Source organism: Eptesicus fuscus, chromosome 18, assembly GCF_027574615.1.
Source record: "Eptesicus fuscus isolate TK198812 chromosome 18, DD_ASM_mEF_20220401, whole genome shotgun sequence".
In the NCBI taxonomy this organism is placed as follows: domain Eukaryota; kingdom Metazoa; phylum Chordata; class Mammalia; order Chiroptera; family Vespertilionidae; genus Eptesicus; species Eptesicus fuscus.
The window spans coordinates 18,777,135-18,793,996 of NC_072490.1; the positions used below are offsets into that span (position 1 = coordinate 18,777,135).

Sequence of the window (16,862 nt, forward strand, 5' to 3'; positions counted from 1 at the left end):
TTGGGAGCGAGAAGGCCGGCAGGTGGGGGCAGTTGGGGGCGAGCAGGCCGGCAGGCAGAGTGGTTAGGGGCAATCAGGCAGGCAGGCAGATGAGCGGTTAGGAGCCAGCGGTCCTGGATTGCGAGAGGGATGTCTGACTAAACTGGCAGTTGGACATCCCCCGAGGGGTCCCAGATTGCAGAGGGTGAGGGCCGGGCTGAGGGACACCCCCCCGCCCCCGTGCACAAATTTTGTGCACTGGGCCACTAGTTTATTTTTATAATATTCATTGCAAATTGAGTTTTTTAATTAAATTCAAAATATCATGGTGTGTGGGGATGGTTTCCATTTTGGATGTGTGGCAGTTAACTGGTTAAAGTGTGTTCTTACAGTCCTTGTCAATATCTTCCTACACATATGTAGGGTTTGATTTTTGTTTTACATATATGAGACCATGCTTTATTCATTGTTCTGAAACTTGCTTTTTCACTTAAAAATGCATTTTGGAGATCTCTCCATATCAGTACATTCCATCAAATGGGTGTTTCATAACTTACTTAGCCCTTCTATGGATGAGCCCTGAAAGTGGCTGTAATTTTTTCCTACAATGAACAATACTGCATGGATGTGAGCATTAATTCAGAATGGATTCCTACAATGACATCATTGAATTGATACTTATTTCTTCTGAGTAAATAGGTCAATGGTAGCAAGCATGATCCAAACCAAGTATTTCAGCAGATGGCCTTGGACGATTCTCTCAAAATTTCTAGGTGCCCCACCTGATTCAGAGAGTGATACTGGTTCAAATGAGATTCAGTTGTGAAAAGCCTTAGGAAAGCAGGAACTATGATATCAATGAAAGGAACTAGTAACCCAAAGATAGCAATATACGTCAAAGAAGTGGGCTTAGAAAGTCCCGTTGCCTCAGTGGCAGATAACTCTGAAGGGCCAACCCTGTTCCAGAATTGCTATGTAAAAAACCACCCTAAAATGTAGTGGCTTAAAACAGCAATAATTTATTAGCTCAAAATTTGAGTGAGTTGGCCATTTGGGCCGCACTCAGTTGGGCAATTCTGCTCTTCTTGCCCAGGCTCACTCCCATGGCTGCAATCAGCTGTATGTCTATTGGTGTAGACTGGCCTAGCTCTGGTGGTTGGTGCTGGTAGTCAGATGAATCCACTGAACTATGTGTCTCCATCGGGCTAGTGGTCTTTTTCCTGTGAGAGCAGAAGGGGTCCCCGGCAGCAAAGGACAAGTCCCAATAAGCAAATACTTTTCAAGTCTCTGCTGAGGCACATTTGCTATTGTCTCATTGGCCAAAGAAGGCCACATAGTCAAACTCAGAGTCAGTGTGGCAGAGCACCAGGCACAGCTTAGAGTCAAGGAGGGGAATTTTGCTAGCAATTTTGCAAACATTCTACCACCGATCGTGTCTAAGTAGAACTGAAGGAGTAACATTACATGGAGACAACAATTCAAAGACAATTTTGACAAAAGTCGCATTCCCTAACATTTTATTGAGCCTTTATTATGTTCAAGGCACTATACATTTATTATCACATGTAATTCTCATACATCCCTATGCAATAGTTATTATCTCCACTTTTCAGGTGAGAAAACTGAGGCTTAGAGAAATTCAGTAACTTTAGCCAAGGTTACTCAGCTAAGAAGTGGTAGAGCTAGAATTCAAACCCAATTAGCCTGGGCCCAGAGTAAAAACACTTTCCCACCAGGCAACACAGCCACCTCTCCACTAGCCGATGTGCAGGAGATAATGAAAGCCAAAGTCTAGTGTTGGCAATGAAGGGGGGAAAAAAGGGGTAAAGCGGTAACATCAGTAGAACTTACTGATTGGATGTGGGAGTTAGAAAGAAGCATGACAGAAAGATGGACTCATTTCAAACCAGCATGGCAGGGAAAACATGTGAAATTGGAAGTTTTGACTGAGGCCCTGAGCTATGAGAGATATCAGATGCCAAAGGGAGATGTGTGAGACAGACCCACTAGATACACATTTTCAAAGAAAATCCCAAATAATGGTCATCTTCATTCAGATCAAGAATACAAAAGACTCAGGAGAGTAGAAATTTAAGAAGAATTATTGAGGATTTAGTTGAGGGAAAACTCTGCTGTAACACAAACACCCACCTACGGGAAGGTATGGGAGGCACTCCCCCTCATGCTAAGCCCTGTGAGAGGGGTTTCAAGGACATCACTCAGAGAGTTTGACGTGTGTTCCTGGCAGGGAAAAGACACAGGCCACAGATTTCAGATTCCACCTGAGAGAACCAGAGCATTCTTCTGGCTACAGAGTAGACTTGAACTGGAGAGTCATTGAACTTCCTCAGATCAAAGATACATGAGTCCTGAGGACCAGGTGTGAAATCTGCAGCAGGGACATGATCTGAGGCCATTATAAAAGGGATCTTGACCTAGAGGATGGCTTTCCAGGCCAAAGGAGCCCAGTGGTAGTAGGCTGGACCATGCACTGTGGAGACAGAAGTCAAGAGGGGACAGGCAGCGGCCAATTGATAGAGAGGCACTGTTCACATTACACCAGGCGTCCTCAAACTACGGCCCGCGGGCCACATGCGGGTGTTTTTGCCGTTTTGTTTTTTTACTTCAAAATAAGGTATGTGCAGTGTGTATAGGAATTTGTTCATAGTTGTTTTTTTTAAACTATAGTCCGGCCCTCCAACGGTCTGAGGGACAGTGAACTGGCCCCCTGTTTAAAAAGTTTGAGGATCCCTGCATTACAGGGTAACAGAGGGACCCAGATTAGAATTTGCCAGTGCCATTCATTTTGCTTAAGAAGGCAGAATATCAAGGGGTATGGGTTTTTTAAAGATTTCCATTTTTTTAACTGTACACAACTTTTAAATTGAAGGCATTAAAAGGATTATGCTTCCATCATCTATAATACTGTGCAATCCTCTATTCCCTAGATAGGATTGAAAGATATAAGCATTATTGGAATTTGAACCCATTTTTTTCAAGATAATCTGAACTGATCATTTCAGACAGTGTGGACAAATCAAAGCTAAGCATCGTTGACCATGACAAATTAAAACTATTGAAAGAATACATCTTTTTATTTAATTCTCACCTGAGGATATGTTTATTGATTTGAGAGAGAGAGGAAGGGAGAAGGTGAGAGAAACATCAATGTGGGAGAGAAATATTAATTGATTACCTCCCCCTTACTCATCCCGACCAGGGTTCCCACAAACTTAGGTATGTAATCTGACTGGGAATCGAACCCACAAGTTTGTGTGGGGTTTTGTTTTTTGTTTTTTGTGGGTTTTTTGTTTTGTTTTGTTTTGGTTTGGTTTTGTTTTGGGGGTTTTTTTGGTGTATGGGAGCAACCCAGCCAGAGGAAAGAAGACATTATTTTGATCCTTTATTAGTTTCACATTTCAGATGATCTTTAGTGATTTATCATTGTTCATCTCAAATGCTTAAATTATCTATTAAGCTCCTAATAAGTGCCAAGCATTGTGGATATAAAGACAACTAAATCGTAATAAGAAAGCTCTTAGCTCCTCAAGTCCCACAGGAACTGGAGTCCAGGCTGGGGTTGCCAGACTTAGCAAATAAAAAACAGGATGCCCAGTTAAATTTAAGCTCAGATAAACAAAGGGAAAATTTTAGTGTAAGTATGCCCCAAATATTGCATGGAACATTTATACTAAAAAAGTATTCATTGTTTGTCTGAAATTCAAACTTAACTGGGCATCCTGTATTTTATCTGGCAGCCCTCACCCTGGTTTTTGTGGTCTGCAAGTAAAGGGCTTTAACCAGAGGACATCTTTAAAGCGAGCAGCAAAAGAAACAATTACAAACTAGGCTCTGCTTATTTTGCAAACTCGTCTTATTTATCTCCATCAAAGGACAGAACCTGCTCATGCTAACTAAACCTTAATCACAAAGACTTCCTAGCCATATGTCCGTATAGCACACCACACTTTTTAGTATAGTACTTTATTTTTTAGAGCAGTTTAGGTTCACAGCAAACTTGAATGGAAGATATAGAGATTTCTCATATACCTTCTTCCTCACCCAGCCATGGCCTCCCCTCTTATCAGCATCCCCACCAGAGTGGTACGTTTGTTACAATTGATAGACCTACCCTGACACGTCATTATCACCCCAAGTCTAGTTTACATTAAGGTTCACTCTTGACGTTGTACATTCTATGGAGTTGGACAAGTGTATAATAACATATATCCATCACGATGGTATCATACAAAAAAGTGTCACTGTCCTAAAATTCCTCTGTGCCTAACTACTCATCCCTCCCTCTTCCCTAGCCCCGGGCAACCACTGATCTTTTTGCTGTCTCCATAGTTTTGCCTTTTCCAGAATGTCATATAATTGGAATCATATCGCCTTTTCAGATTGATTCCTTTCACTTAGGAACGTGCATTTAAGTTTCCTCCATGTCTCTTCAGAGCTTGATAGCACATTGCTTTTTAGCCCTGAACGGTATTCCATTGCCTGGATGGACCACAGTTTATTTACCCATTCACCTACTGAAGGGTTCAAAAACACTCTCTGTAGTTCCATCTGTCCATTTCGCATATCTGTCCATACGGGTATTTCACACTGGACAAGGCAATGACCAGTTTATAGCTTTGCTATAGGGCCCTTCCCCTACCATTATCACATCTGTTTCACATTTATTCACCCTCAGAGTAATCACGGTAGCACCAACCTCACCTTAGTACTACGCAGGATTCTAACTTTGTCTTGGGCAACCTGAGTAATACCACCCAGATTGCATCTCAGATAAGGAGCTAAACCCTCGACAAACACTTCCCTAACTAAGGGCAAAGGACTACACCTTCAAGTGAATGAATGCTTCTTGTTTTGAACGGATGGACAGAATACCCAATTGGCACTTCATGTGCTAACATTCTATACTGGGTGGAATTATCCAGTTGCCTAGAATAGCTGCAATAATTGACATTTGAGACAAAGTTTGAGCCTTTAATATACCTTACAACTTAACAGACAGTAGACATTCGGAAACAGTTAGTTATAGGTTCCCATACCATCTCAACCACTCACTAGCTGTGTGACCTAGGGCAAATTATTTAACCTCTCTGAAATTAGATTTCCTTATCTGTAAAATAATAATAATAATAATAACAATAATACCTACCTCCTAGGGTTTTGTGAGGATTAAGATCCATATTTTATTTAATGTCTGGGATTATGTGAGTGTAATGGGTTGTTGTTTTTTAATGGCAACAAATTCCTTTCCACTACTCCCATTGAGAGGTGAAATATGTGTCTTCTCCCACTGAGTCTGGGTAGACTTGTGACTGAACCAACAGAGTACAGTGGAAGTGATCTCTATGGCTAAGTCAGAAAAATCCATACAGATTCTGCCTGGTTCTCTTGGGATGCCTGCTCTGGGAGACGTCAGCCCCCTGTACGAAATCTGACTAACCTAAGCTCACCAAGATGGAGAAGCCACATCCAGGCAACAACCGCAGCTAAGCTCCTGGTGGACATCTAGCCTGGTAAAGCCTTCAGATGATGAGCATCTGACTACAACCCACACGAGAGCCACCCAGCTGAGCCCTTTCCAGATTCCTGACCCACAAAATCACAAGCAAAATAAAATGGTTTATATCATGACATAGTGGGGTAGTTTATTACCAAGCAACAGTCACCAGAACAATGAACGATAGTAAATGGGAGCAAATATTAATATTAATGCAGCTTCTAAATCTCATCAGCTCTAGAATCAGGCCTCCTGCTGTCCACGGTGTGAACACCCAGGGGTGTCCCAGCTCAGAATCTGCTCTTACACTTAAAAGAGTTCCCTCTCTTCAGAGCCTAATTTCTTTCAATTCCCTGCTAGGTTTCTTGTCTAACTTCTAGATCAAGAGAGTCTGGATAAACTTCAGATAAACACTTTGAAATTATTTCCTGGAAGCTCACCAAATCGAACATGTGAATCCTCCCAGTCTGCACAATTGAAAACAAGTTATATAATTTCTGTTTCTCTGAGCGGAAAGGGTTGTGCAAGACAGAGAACATTGGGACGGTTGCCTGTCGTCTGGAATCACGCTTTAAATAAATAGACGAACTGCGCTGCACTGAAATGATGAATAATGAAATGGTGGAAATAGAAATTAAAGAGCAAAGGGGACTACAGAAGCTATTTCTGCCTCTCCCTGAGAATTCTTAATGGCTTAGGTTAGGTGTTTATTTCTAAGGGAGTGGATTATTTTTAATGTCTTTGAACATAACGCCTCCATGACATCCATTAGTCCCAAATGCCTGCAATGTACTTCTCAGATCTAAATGTCCCCAAAGGACTGAGAAACAGCTGGAGGTTCACACTGAAATGTGTATGCTTTTCCTTCAGCTATTTAAAATGTTCTATTGGCTACATCAGTTTTTTATGAGATTCATTTTTGATGAGGAAGTGATTTTCTGTAGAGATTAGAATTATTTAAGTTCAACTTTTTCCCTCCTTCCTTCTTTCTTCACTGGTCAACACTCTCCAGGACATCCATTTAGAACGATATCACATGGGATGGTATTGGAATTTTCCTGAAGATGGATAACAACTAGAGATCAAATTTGAATCATGCAATATTATATTCACAGCTGTATCTTCTCCTCCCAGTCCCTACTCTCAGGTCTCGTGGCATGCTGAAGGAACATTACCATGAGCAAGTATTTTTAAAACATTCAGGATTCTAAAATCTTTATGGCAATCACTATTGTTTTAGATATCATGTGAATATCTAGAAATTAAAATTAGACCATCGGTGCGTGGTGTTTTAATCCCCAAACTTGATTGATTATCAGAAACACGTAGATACCTTATAAAAATGTAGATTCCTGGATTTTGCCTCGAAAAAAAAATGGAATCAGAGTCTCTGGGGAAAGGGTTCAAGAATTCATGTGTATATTAGAATCTGCCAAGTGATTTGATGGCCAGCCAGCTTCGATGGTTTCAGCCCACCTGCACCCACACCCTGCCATAAAACATGAAGAAGGAGGAGCTGGAAGGAAGTAGATAGTGTGTTAATAGTAGGAGTAACGCTCACTCAGAATCTCCTCAGGCCAGGATTGGAACAAATTGAAAAGGAGGAATGTGGAGAGCATCACAGTATTTGGACAGGTTCAAGCCTTGGACTGATGAGAGGGCATGGTCCTCTTGTGGTAAAACCACATGCAAGTCCCAGCTTAGAGGACAAAGCCCTCCCAGCACAATTATACCCAAAGGCTAAGGTTGTAAGCTTGACCTTATGGTCTGACCTTGTAGTCCTAGGTAACTAAGGGACGTGGGCTGTAGCAGGTGCAGCAAGTACAGCTTGATAGAGTTCTCAGGTGCATGTAATTAAGTATATTCAAAACTTGTGAGAATATTGAAAACATCTTGACCATTTTCTTGTTTTGCTGACTATAAAATAAAGACTCAGCTTACAGGCTGTGTCACTGTTTCCTTATCCAGGCACAGTGACCCACCTGGCCCCAGCTATATTCTGTTGTCTGTTTTTCTTTAATCCTTCACCACCCCTTCCCCCGGCTCAGGTTCACCATTGGCCGTGCTGGACGCAGTTCAGAGGAAGTAAAATTCTCATTATTCACAGATGATATGATATTGTACATAGAAAACTCTAAAGACTCCACCAAAAACTATTAGATTTAATAAATGAATTTGACAATGTAGCAGGATACAAAAATAACACCCAGAAATCAATGGCATTTTTATACACCAACAATGAATTCTCAGAAATAGAAACTAAACAATCAATCACATTTATCATTGCAAGAAAAATATTAAGATATTTAGGAATAAATTTAACCAAGGTAGTAAAAGACTTGTACTCAGAAAACTACAGGACACTGAAAAATGAGATAGAGGAAGATTTAAACAAGTGGAAGAATATAACATGTTCATGGATTGGTAGAATTAACATCATTAAAAAGTCCATAAAATCCAAAGCAATCCACAGGTTCAATGCAACCCCTATTAACATATCAATGGCATATTTCACAGATCTAGAATAAATACTCCAAAAATGTATATAGAACCATAAAAGACCCCAAATAGCTGCATCAATCTTGAAAAGAACAACAAAATTGGAGGAATCACAATACCAGATTTCAAGTTATACTACAAAACCACCATAATCAAAACAGCCTGGTACTGGCACAAGAACAGGCATATAGATCAATGAAACAGAACAGAGACCCCAGAAATTGACCCAAGCCATCATATTCAATTAGTATTTGACAAAGGAGGCAAGAACATACAATGGAGTCAAGACAGTCTCTTCAATAATTGGTGTTGGCAGTGGAAAGTTACCGGGTTGTAAAATGGAAAGACCCTGCCCCCTAAAGTGTATTTAACCTGTGCTCAAACCCTGCTTCGGGGCCCACAACCTCTGCTCTGTGTTCAGAGTATGTTGTGGGACCGGGCATGCCTGTACCAATAAACCCTTTGCTTTTTGCATGAAAAAAAAAATAATAAAATAAAATAAAAAATAAAAAATAAATAATTGGTGTTGGGAAAATTGGACAGATACATGCAAAAAAAATTAAACTAGACCCCCAACTTATACCATATACAAGAAAAAACTCAAAATGGATAAAAGACTTAAATGTAAGTCAGGAAACCATAAAAATTCTAGGAGAAACAATAGGCAGCAAAATCTCAGACATCTCTCATAGCAATAGGTTTATGGATACATCTCCTAGGGCAAAGAAACCAAGGAGAAAATAAACAAATGGAAATACATCAAAATAAAAAGCTTCTGCACAGCAAAAGAAACCATCAAACAAAACAAAAGGTCCACTGTATGGGATAACTCCAAGTCCACCCAAGTTGAAGAGTTGAACTATACCCTACCAGAGTGGTCGGCAAACTCATTAGTCAACAGAGCCAAATATCAACAGTACAACGATTGAAATTTCTTTTGAGAGCCAAATTTTTTAAACTTCAACTATATAGGTAGGTACATTGTTATTAACTTAATTAGGGTACTCCTAAGCTGGCCTTTGCTAAAAACTCAAGGGGCCAAAGAGCCGCATGTGGCTCGCGAGCCGCAGTTTGCCGACCACTGCCCTACTGTGAAAAGATAAATGAGAAATAAAGAAAATAAAGTAAACTTCCTTGTTTCATCCTTAGCACTGTCCAAAAAAAAATCTTACATTCACTACCACAGAGATCCAAATTCATGCTATATCACATACACACATACACATACACACACACACACACACACACACACACACACACAGCCCTCAAATACAGAATTTAATTTAAAGTGAGGCCTCGGTTAGCAGTATGCAAGGCAAATGGCAGATGCAAACACAAACCCCTACTTGCGTAACATCATCATTCCACGCCTCAAAAAAAGTCTCATAAAGTTCCAAGAACAACTGTACAGCCTACAAGTACAAAACACAGTGTGCCATGAGTGCAGAGCCAGGAAAAACCATTAACCGTGTAGTCAATCCCACAAATACTTGAGTTGTGGAACTGTACAATACAAAATGAAGAACAACAAGGTTTTATGTATTTAAGGAAAGGACAACTTTGAAAATACGTGCCCGAATGCATACCAGAGAGACAGGACAGAAATATAAAATAGAGCTTTCAAGCACAGAAAGTCATATAAGAGGGTCCAACGTGAGTCCAATTGGAGTTCCAGAAGGAACTAACATAGATAATGAGGCGGAGGCACTATTCAAGGAAACCATGGCTGAGAATTTACCAGAATTGATGAGCGATAACAATCCTCAGCATCAAGGTGGATTTTTTAGAAATTTTCCCTGAGACAAATCGGTGAAGCTTCAGAACACCCAAGAAAAAGAGATCACAAAAAGGAATGGCATGCATACAAATGGCAATTATATTATAGCTGAATTCACAGGAGCAAAAATAAAAGACAGTAAAAACAATACCTTTGGCAGTGCCCTCGGCGGTCCGGGATCTTTCTCTTGCTTCAACAGTGTTTGGACGGAACAGACCCAGGGACACGGCCCCCCACCCCCTTTCTTCCAGCCTCCAACCACCCTCCAACCTCTTTTCCAGTCACCACCTTCGGAACCACCTCAGCCATCCTCAGTCTCCCCAAACCGCCACACCATTTTGTTTTCCTTACCTTAACTTCTTGTTGCCGAACAACCACGAGCTCCCAAATTCATCAGAATTGTTCCACCCAGGTGGAGGCCTCCGTCAACCGCCTGGCCAGCCCGCATTTGTGGACCTCCCACACCTACCTCTCTCTGGGCTTCTATTTCGACCTTGACGATGTGGCTCTGGAGGGTGTAGGCCTTGATTTGGCGGAGAAGCTGAGGGCTCCGAGCGTCTCTTAAAGACACAAAACCAGCGCGGTGGCCGCATTCTCTTCCAGGACGTGCTGAAGCCTCCCAGGAGGAGTGGGCAAAACTCAGGATGCCATGGAAGCCGCCCTGGCCTTGGAGAGGAACCTGAGCCAGGCCCTTTGAAGCTGCAGGCCCTGGGTTCTGCCCACACAGACCTTCAACTCTATTCCTCAGGCTCTATTTCCTGGAGAACCACTTCCGGGGTGAGGAGGTGAAACTCATCAAGATGGGCCACACCTGGCTCACCTCCGCAGGTTGGCTGGTCCCCAGGCTGGGCTGGGCGACTATCTCTTCAAAAAGTTTACTCTCAAGCACGACTAGGAGCCTTTGGAGCCCAGAGGACTTTGAGGGGCCCCCCTGCATTCCGCTGGTGTCTGGCTTTTGCCTGAGCCTCCCCCAGAAACATTAGGCATCCTTTTAACCACCCTGAAGTCCTCTCCCATGCATTGGATCAAGAGATGGTGGTCAAAGATATTAGTAAATACATGAGAAAATCTAAACAAATACTAACTGTTTAAAACAACAGAAATAATGTATAATGGGAGGGAAGGCAGAGAGGACTAAAATACTAAAAAATAGTTGAAATATAAAATGAGAGGATAACCAGAATTATAATATTCTATGGTCAATGTATTGTTAGGAAAGAAGGCAAAAATATATATAAACTTTAGATTTTGTTAATAGGCATGTTAAAATATAAATGCTAACCACCAAAATAATAGATATAAAACATAAGATTTCTAAATAGAGGGGAAATAATCAAATGAAAAGTGGAATATATATATATATAAAATTTTCCACTTTTGTATTCACATATAGAAAATGTGAAACAAAATATACTTTTTTTATTTTTTTTATTGATTTCAGAGAGGAAGGGAGAGGGAGAGGGAGAGAGAGATAGAAATATCAATGCTGAGAGAGAATCATTGATTGGCTGCCTCCTGCATGCCCCCCACTGGGGATCGAGCCCACAACCTGGGCATATGCCCCGACCAGGAATCGAACCAGTGATCTCCTGGTTCCTGGGTCAACGCTCAATCACTGAGCTACACCCGGCTGGGCCAAAATATATTCTGATAGATATAGATAGATATAGATATAGATATAGATATAGATATAGATATAGATATAGATATAGATATAGATATAGATATAGATATAGTATACTAGAGGCCCAGTGCATGAAATTCGTGCACAGGGAGAGGGGGGTCCCTCAGCCTGGCCCGCACCCTCTCCAATCCAGGACCCCTCGGGAGATGTTGGACTGCCAGTTGAGGCCCAATCCCTGCAGCAGTCAGACATCCATCTCGCAATCCGGGACTGCTGGCTCCTAACCACTTGCCTGCCTGCCTGCCCGATAGCCCCTAACCACTCTGCCTGTCTGACTGATCACCCCTAACTGCCTCTGCCTGCCGGCCTGATGCCCCTAACCGCTCCCCTGCTTGCCTGATCACCCCTAACCACCTCTGCCTGACTGCCTGATCTTGTCCCTAACTGCTCCCCCACTGGCCTGATCTCTCCCCTAACTGTTTGCTTCCCCACCGACCTGATCACGTCCCTAACTGCTTGCTCCCCCGTGACGGCCTAATCTTGCCCCTAACTGCTCTCCCCTGCCAACCTGATCTCCCCTAACCGCCTCTGCCTCGGCCCCCACCATTGTGACTTTGTCTGGAAGGACGTCGGATGTCCAGAAGACGTCCGGTTGATCCGGTCTATTTAGCATATTACCCTTTTATTAGTATAGATAGATACAGATATGTATATGTATATCTATAATATATAAAAGGTTTAATATAGAAATCTAGCAGATTTTATGTCTTAGTTAAGAAATCTTTATATATATATATGCTAAATATATAGAAAAATTTTGATAAATTTTATTAGATAAAATTTAGGAATTTCTGTGCTTGGGATTGACATTATTTCCGTCCAAATCCTCCATCGCTCTATAAATGTCTCTAATGCTTTCCCAGGCTGGCTCCTCCAGCAACCAGATTCCAGTCCTTACGTAACCTCCCTCCAACTCTTATCAGGCTCTATTTCCAAAGGCTTCTCTCCAGCCTTGAGATACTCCCCTCCATTACAAGACAGCCTTCCCTTGACCTTGAGCTCTTCAGCTACTGATTTGTTTCTCTTGAAAAAGTGGTTTAAGCTGAAACCGGTTTGGCTCAGTGGATAGAGCGTAGGCCTGTGGACTCAAGGGTCCCAGGTTCGATTCCAGTCAAGGGCATGTACCTTGGTTGCGGGCACATCCCCAGTAGGGGGATGTGCAAGAGGCAGCTGATCGATGTTTCTCTCTCATCGATGTTTCTAACTCTCTATCCCTCTCTCTTCCTCTCTGTAAAAAATCAATAAAATATATTTTTTTTAAAAAAAGAAAAAGTGGTTTAGGATCAGAGTCTCCATGTTCATTCCTCAATTCCCTGAAGTCTGGCTTCTGCAAAACTTAATAATAAAATAAAGTCATGCAATTTAAATTATTCATTCTGTGCCAAATGTGTACCTAGATTCTGGTCTTTACAGCATTTGTACCTTTTAGAGATACAATATTTATACATGGAAAATGAATTGTAGAGAAATAGAAGATAAAAATAATCCTAACAACTTCTACCATAAATTTAGCGCTGACTCTATGCCAGGCATCATCCCAGGAGGAAGACAAGGTCACCATTGTTATCCCCTTATTGCAAATGAGTAAACCAAGGCTTAAGGAAGTGAAGCGAACCTCTTAGGATCGCAAAGCTAGTAAATGGCAAGACCAGCATTTGAGCCCAGGTTTGTTCATTGCAAAGTCCACACGTGAGCCACTATATTTTAGAGCTCAGAGTAAAGCACTAAAAAATGGTATTGCAGGCGGAAATGTTTTGAGTGCTTAGGAATGGATGGACTCAGTGCTGCCCAGATTCTTGGGGGAAATTTCAAGAGGCCAAAAGGCACTTCTTCACCTCTGAATGCTGCCTGTCAAAAACTCACTAAGCCTGTCCTGGCTGGTGTGGCTCAGTTGGTTGAGCATGGTCCCTTACACCAACAGGTCACTGGTTCAGTCCTCTTCCGGGGACGGGGACTTCAGTTTAGGTATTCACCATGATCCGGCGTTTGATATACCATCAGAGGCTGTCCTACAATACAGCCTCTAACAAAACTAGACTGTCCCGAACCCCTGGTAACAGAATTGTTTACCTTTATACCAAGAAGGTTGGGAAAGCACCAAAATCTGCATGTGGTGTGTGCCCAGGCCGACTCTCGCGGAGTTCGTGCTGTGAGACCTGAAGTTCTAATGAGGTTGTCTAAAATGAAAGAAACACGTCAGCAGGGCCTATGGTGGATCCACCTGTGCTGAATGTGTCCGTGACAGGTTTAAGCGTGCTTTCCTTATTGAGGAGCAGAAAATCGTTGTGAAAGTGTTGAAGGCACAAGCACAGATTCAGAAAGCTAAATAAGCTTAAAAATGAAGCTTTTTTGACTAATAAAAACAAAAGTCTTATTCTTTTATTTAAAAAATAAAGAAGTCACTGGTTCAATTCCCGCTCAGGGCACATGCCTGGGTTGCAGGTTTGATCCCCAGTAGGGCACATGCAGGAGGCAGCCAATCAATGTTTCTCTCCTCATAGATGTTTCTTTCTCTCTCTCCCTTCCTCTCTGTCTAAAAATCATTTTTTAAAACGTTAAAGCTACTGGAGATTCCAGCATGATGGTCAATATTTAGGTCCAAACTGAAGTCCTACACAAAGAAACATTAATGCTAATCCCTCCACCAATAAAAAAAAGCTTTGCTCTAAGGACAAAACACTGCAAATATTTTCCATCAGTCCCCACAGGTATCTTATTTGGTTGTAAAAATGTGCTTCAGTCAAAGTTTAAAGCAACAAAAAAATCAGCTTCCTAAGTATCAACTGTCCAAACAATACTCAGTTTACATTTTCTTGATTCATAATACATCATTCGATCCACCGGTTAACTTCTAGGAAATAAAAAGTCAACAAAATAATTACTATAAAAACAACATTACAAATTCTAACCACACAGAAATGAACTCACTCAGGGTTCAAAATGTGTTTTTTCTATCCCTTATCTAACTCAAGTTGAAATCAATTTCCTCTCCTTTTCTTTGCTTCCCTCTTTTGTTAACTCATCGTCCTCTCTCCTAAATTCCTGATTTCCTTCTGACTATATTTCATCAACTTCTGAGAATATCATTCATTCTGGCTTGAAATAACAAGTCAGAAATACAGTCTGTGGCCGTTTAATGCAGATGGATCAAATAATGCAGTAATGACACCTGGGTCAGGCACTTCATCTCACCTAAGCACAGTGCCTAGGACAAAGCAGGCACCAATGAACGACTGCAAGATTGACTTGTGCACCCACTATTATGGGCAAGTGTCTTATTAATTTGGTTCCTGGCAGATATGGACTTGAGTCCTGGATGGCACGGCAGGGATAGAGGCTGTGGATGATGGTATGTTGGGATTGAGAAAGGAGATGACAGACAACCTAAATACCCCCCCCCACTCCTGGAAACAGCATGCCCTAGCTATGTGTATCAGTGTGGCGGGTGGGGGGGGGGGAGAGAATAGTTGGGGAAGTTGGAGAAGTGGAAAAGGATTACTGCTTTGAATAAAGTGAGGAACCTAAGGTATTTATGATTTTGATGATACTAGATGGTGATGCACAGTACCTGCCATGGTAAGCAACTTGAAACCAAGTCCATTCACCCTCTCACTGAACCCACCCTGCAGTGCCCACGTGTTAATATGCCCAGGTCACATCCCCAGAAAAATAGCCTTGTCACTAGGCGGCACTGGGTTCTCCCTCCCTTGGCTAACGGCCTACGAGGAGGTGCCTGCACCACAGGCAAGGACTCCAGAGGAGCAGGCACCAGAGATGGACTGGATGAAATTCATTCCAGCTCATCAGGGAACCAAGTGGAAGGAAGGCACGAGCAACACCAGGCTACCCTCTTTCAACAGCAACAACCAAAACTGGCTCACGGAGCAGGCAACTCCAAGCAGGACTGACAGCTGGAACTGAGAATGAATCCCCAGGGCTCCTTAAGGACCTGCAGGTAGAGAGCCTTGCATGGGTCAGGCTCCCAGCAAGAAACCGGTAGCACCTCAATTGGGAAACTGGAGGGGAGTTTAATGAAGGCACTATTTATAAAGATGGATGTTGTTCAAGGGAAACCAGGAAAGGTTAAGTCTACCTTCACCACCCCCGCTATAGGGGCAAGGGAAGAAGGGAGTTATCAGAATCCAGAGAGGACAGAAAAAGATTCCCTGAGCTCACTCTCTCCACCCTGCAAATCCCCGATGTTCCCTGCTGGCTGAACCTAACCAACGCCCCAAGTCCTTAAAGTCCATGCAGGTCAGCCTCGCAGGGAGAGCTGAGAGAAGAATGAAGAGTTGGTCTAGGACAGTGGTCAGCAAACTCATTAGTCAACAGAGTCAAATATCAACAGTACAATGATTGAAATTTCTTTTGAGAGCCAAATTTTTTAAACTTAAACTTCTTCTAACGCCACTTCTTCAAAATAGACTCGCACAGGCCATGGTATTTTGTGGAAGAGCCACACTCAAGGGGCCAAAGAGCCGCATGTGGCTCGAGAACCACAGTTTGCCGACCACAGGTCTAGGAAAGCAGACAGGAGCTGACCAAGGATACTCCTCCCAGGAAGGGCTAAGAGGTGCTCTAAGCCATTTAACTTGTAAAATCATTTTTACCTCATGGTAAAACGTGTATCAAAATCTACAGGAGAAACCAGCTACCTCCTGTTTTCAGAGAACAGAGCTGAGTCTCAGGGAGGAAAAGTAACAGTAAAAAACTAATAAAAAGTAATGAACAAACATGAGATTCAAATTCATCTGCTTGACAACAGAGCCCACTCTTTGGGCCACTCCGATATGCTGCCTCCAACAGTTATATTTTAAAAGCGGAACTCTCAGACTGCAGAAGGACCTGGATATAACCCATTCTATCTCACTGGCTCAAAATCTTGTTTTCTAAAACGACGACATATGGCCATTCTCACATAAAACCCGCCATGAGAGAATTATACAGTCTTACATGAGGACAAGCAGTACAGAAAGTGGTCTGTGTTTGGAAATAGTCAACCCAAAATAAGAAATAAATGAACGTTTGAAAGGGTAGAGTCGCTTGTCTCCGACTGGGCAGAGCTTCAGTTTTCAGAAATGCAGGAAGATTAAAATGAGGCGTCGGAAGAAGCCAACATTACTGATTGTATGAAAGCTTCGAAAGCAAGGCTGATGAGGCAAAATTCCATCCTGCAGACTTTATATTCAGTGAGCAGTGGGCAAAAGGGGGGGTTCTCGTCTTTCCGTAGCAACTTTTTTGAAAAGGAATGCATTCGGTTCCTACTTGACACCTAGGAAAAAGCCAAGTTCGGAAAGCTTAAGCACCTGCTCGCTCATTAGATTAACAACAGTTCATTCTCTTCTCAAGTGTTTTCCGGTTCTCAAAACTCAATAAAGGCTATTGAATGCCTGATTCCTTTTCACGCT

At 42.2% G+C, this 16,862-nt stretch overlaps 1 pseudogene; it reads left to right on the forward strand.

Moving 5' to 3' along the window:
- The first annotated feature begins 13,428 nt into the window (after window positions 1–13,428).
- On the forward strand, window positions 13,429–13,784 carry LOC103296984 (60S ribosomal protein L34-like; annotated as a pseudogene).
- Window positions 13,785–16,862: the final 3,078 nt, after the last annotated feature.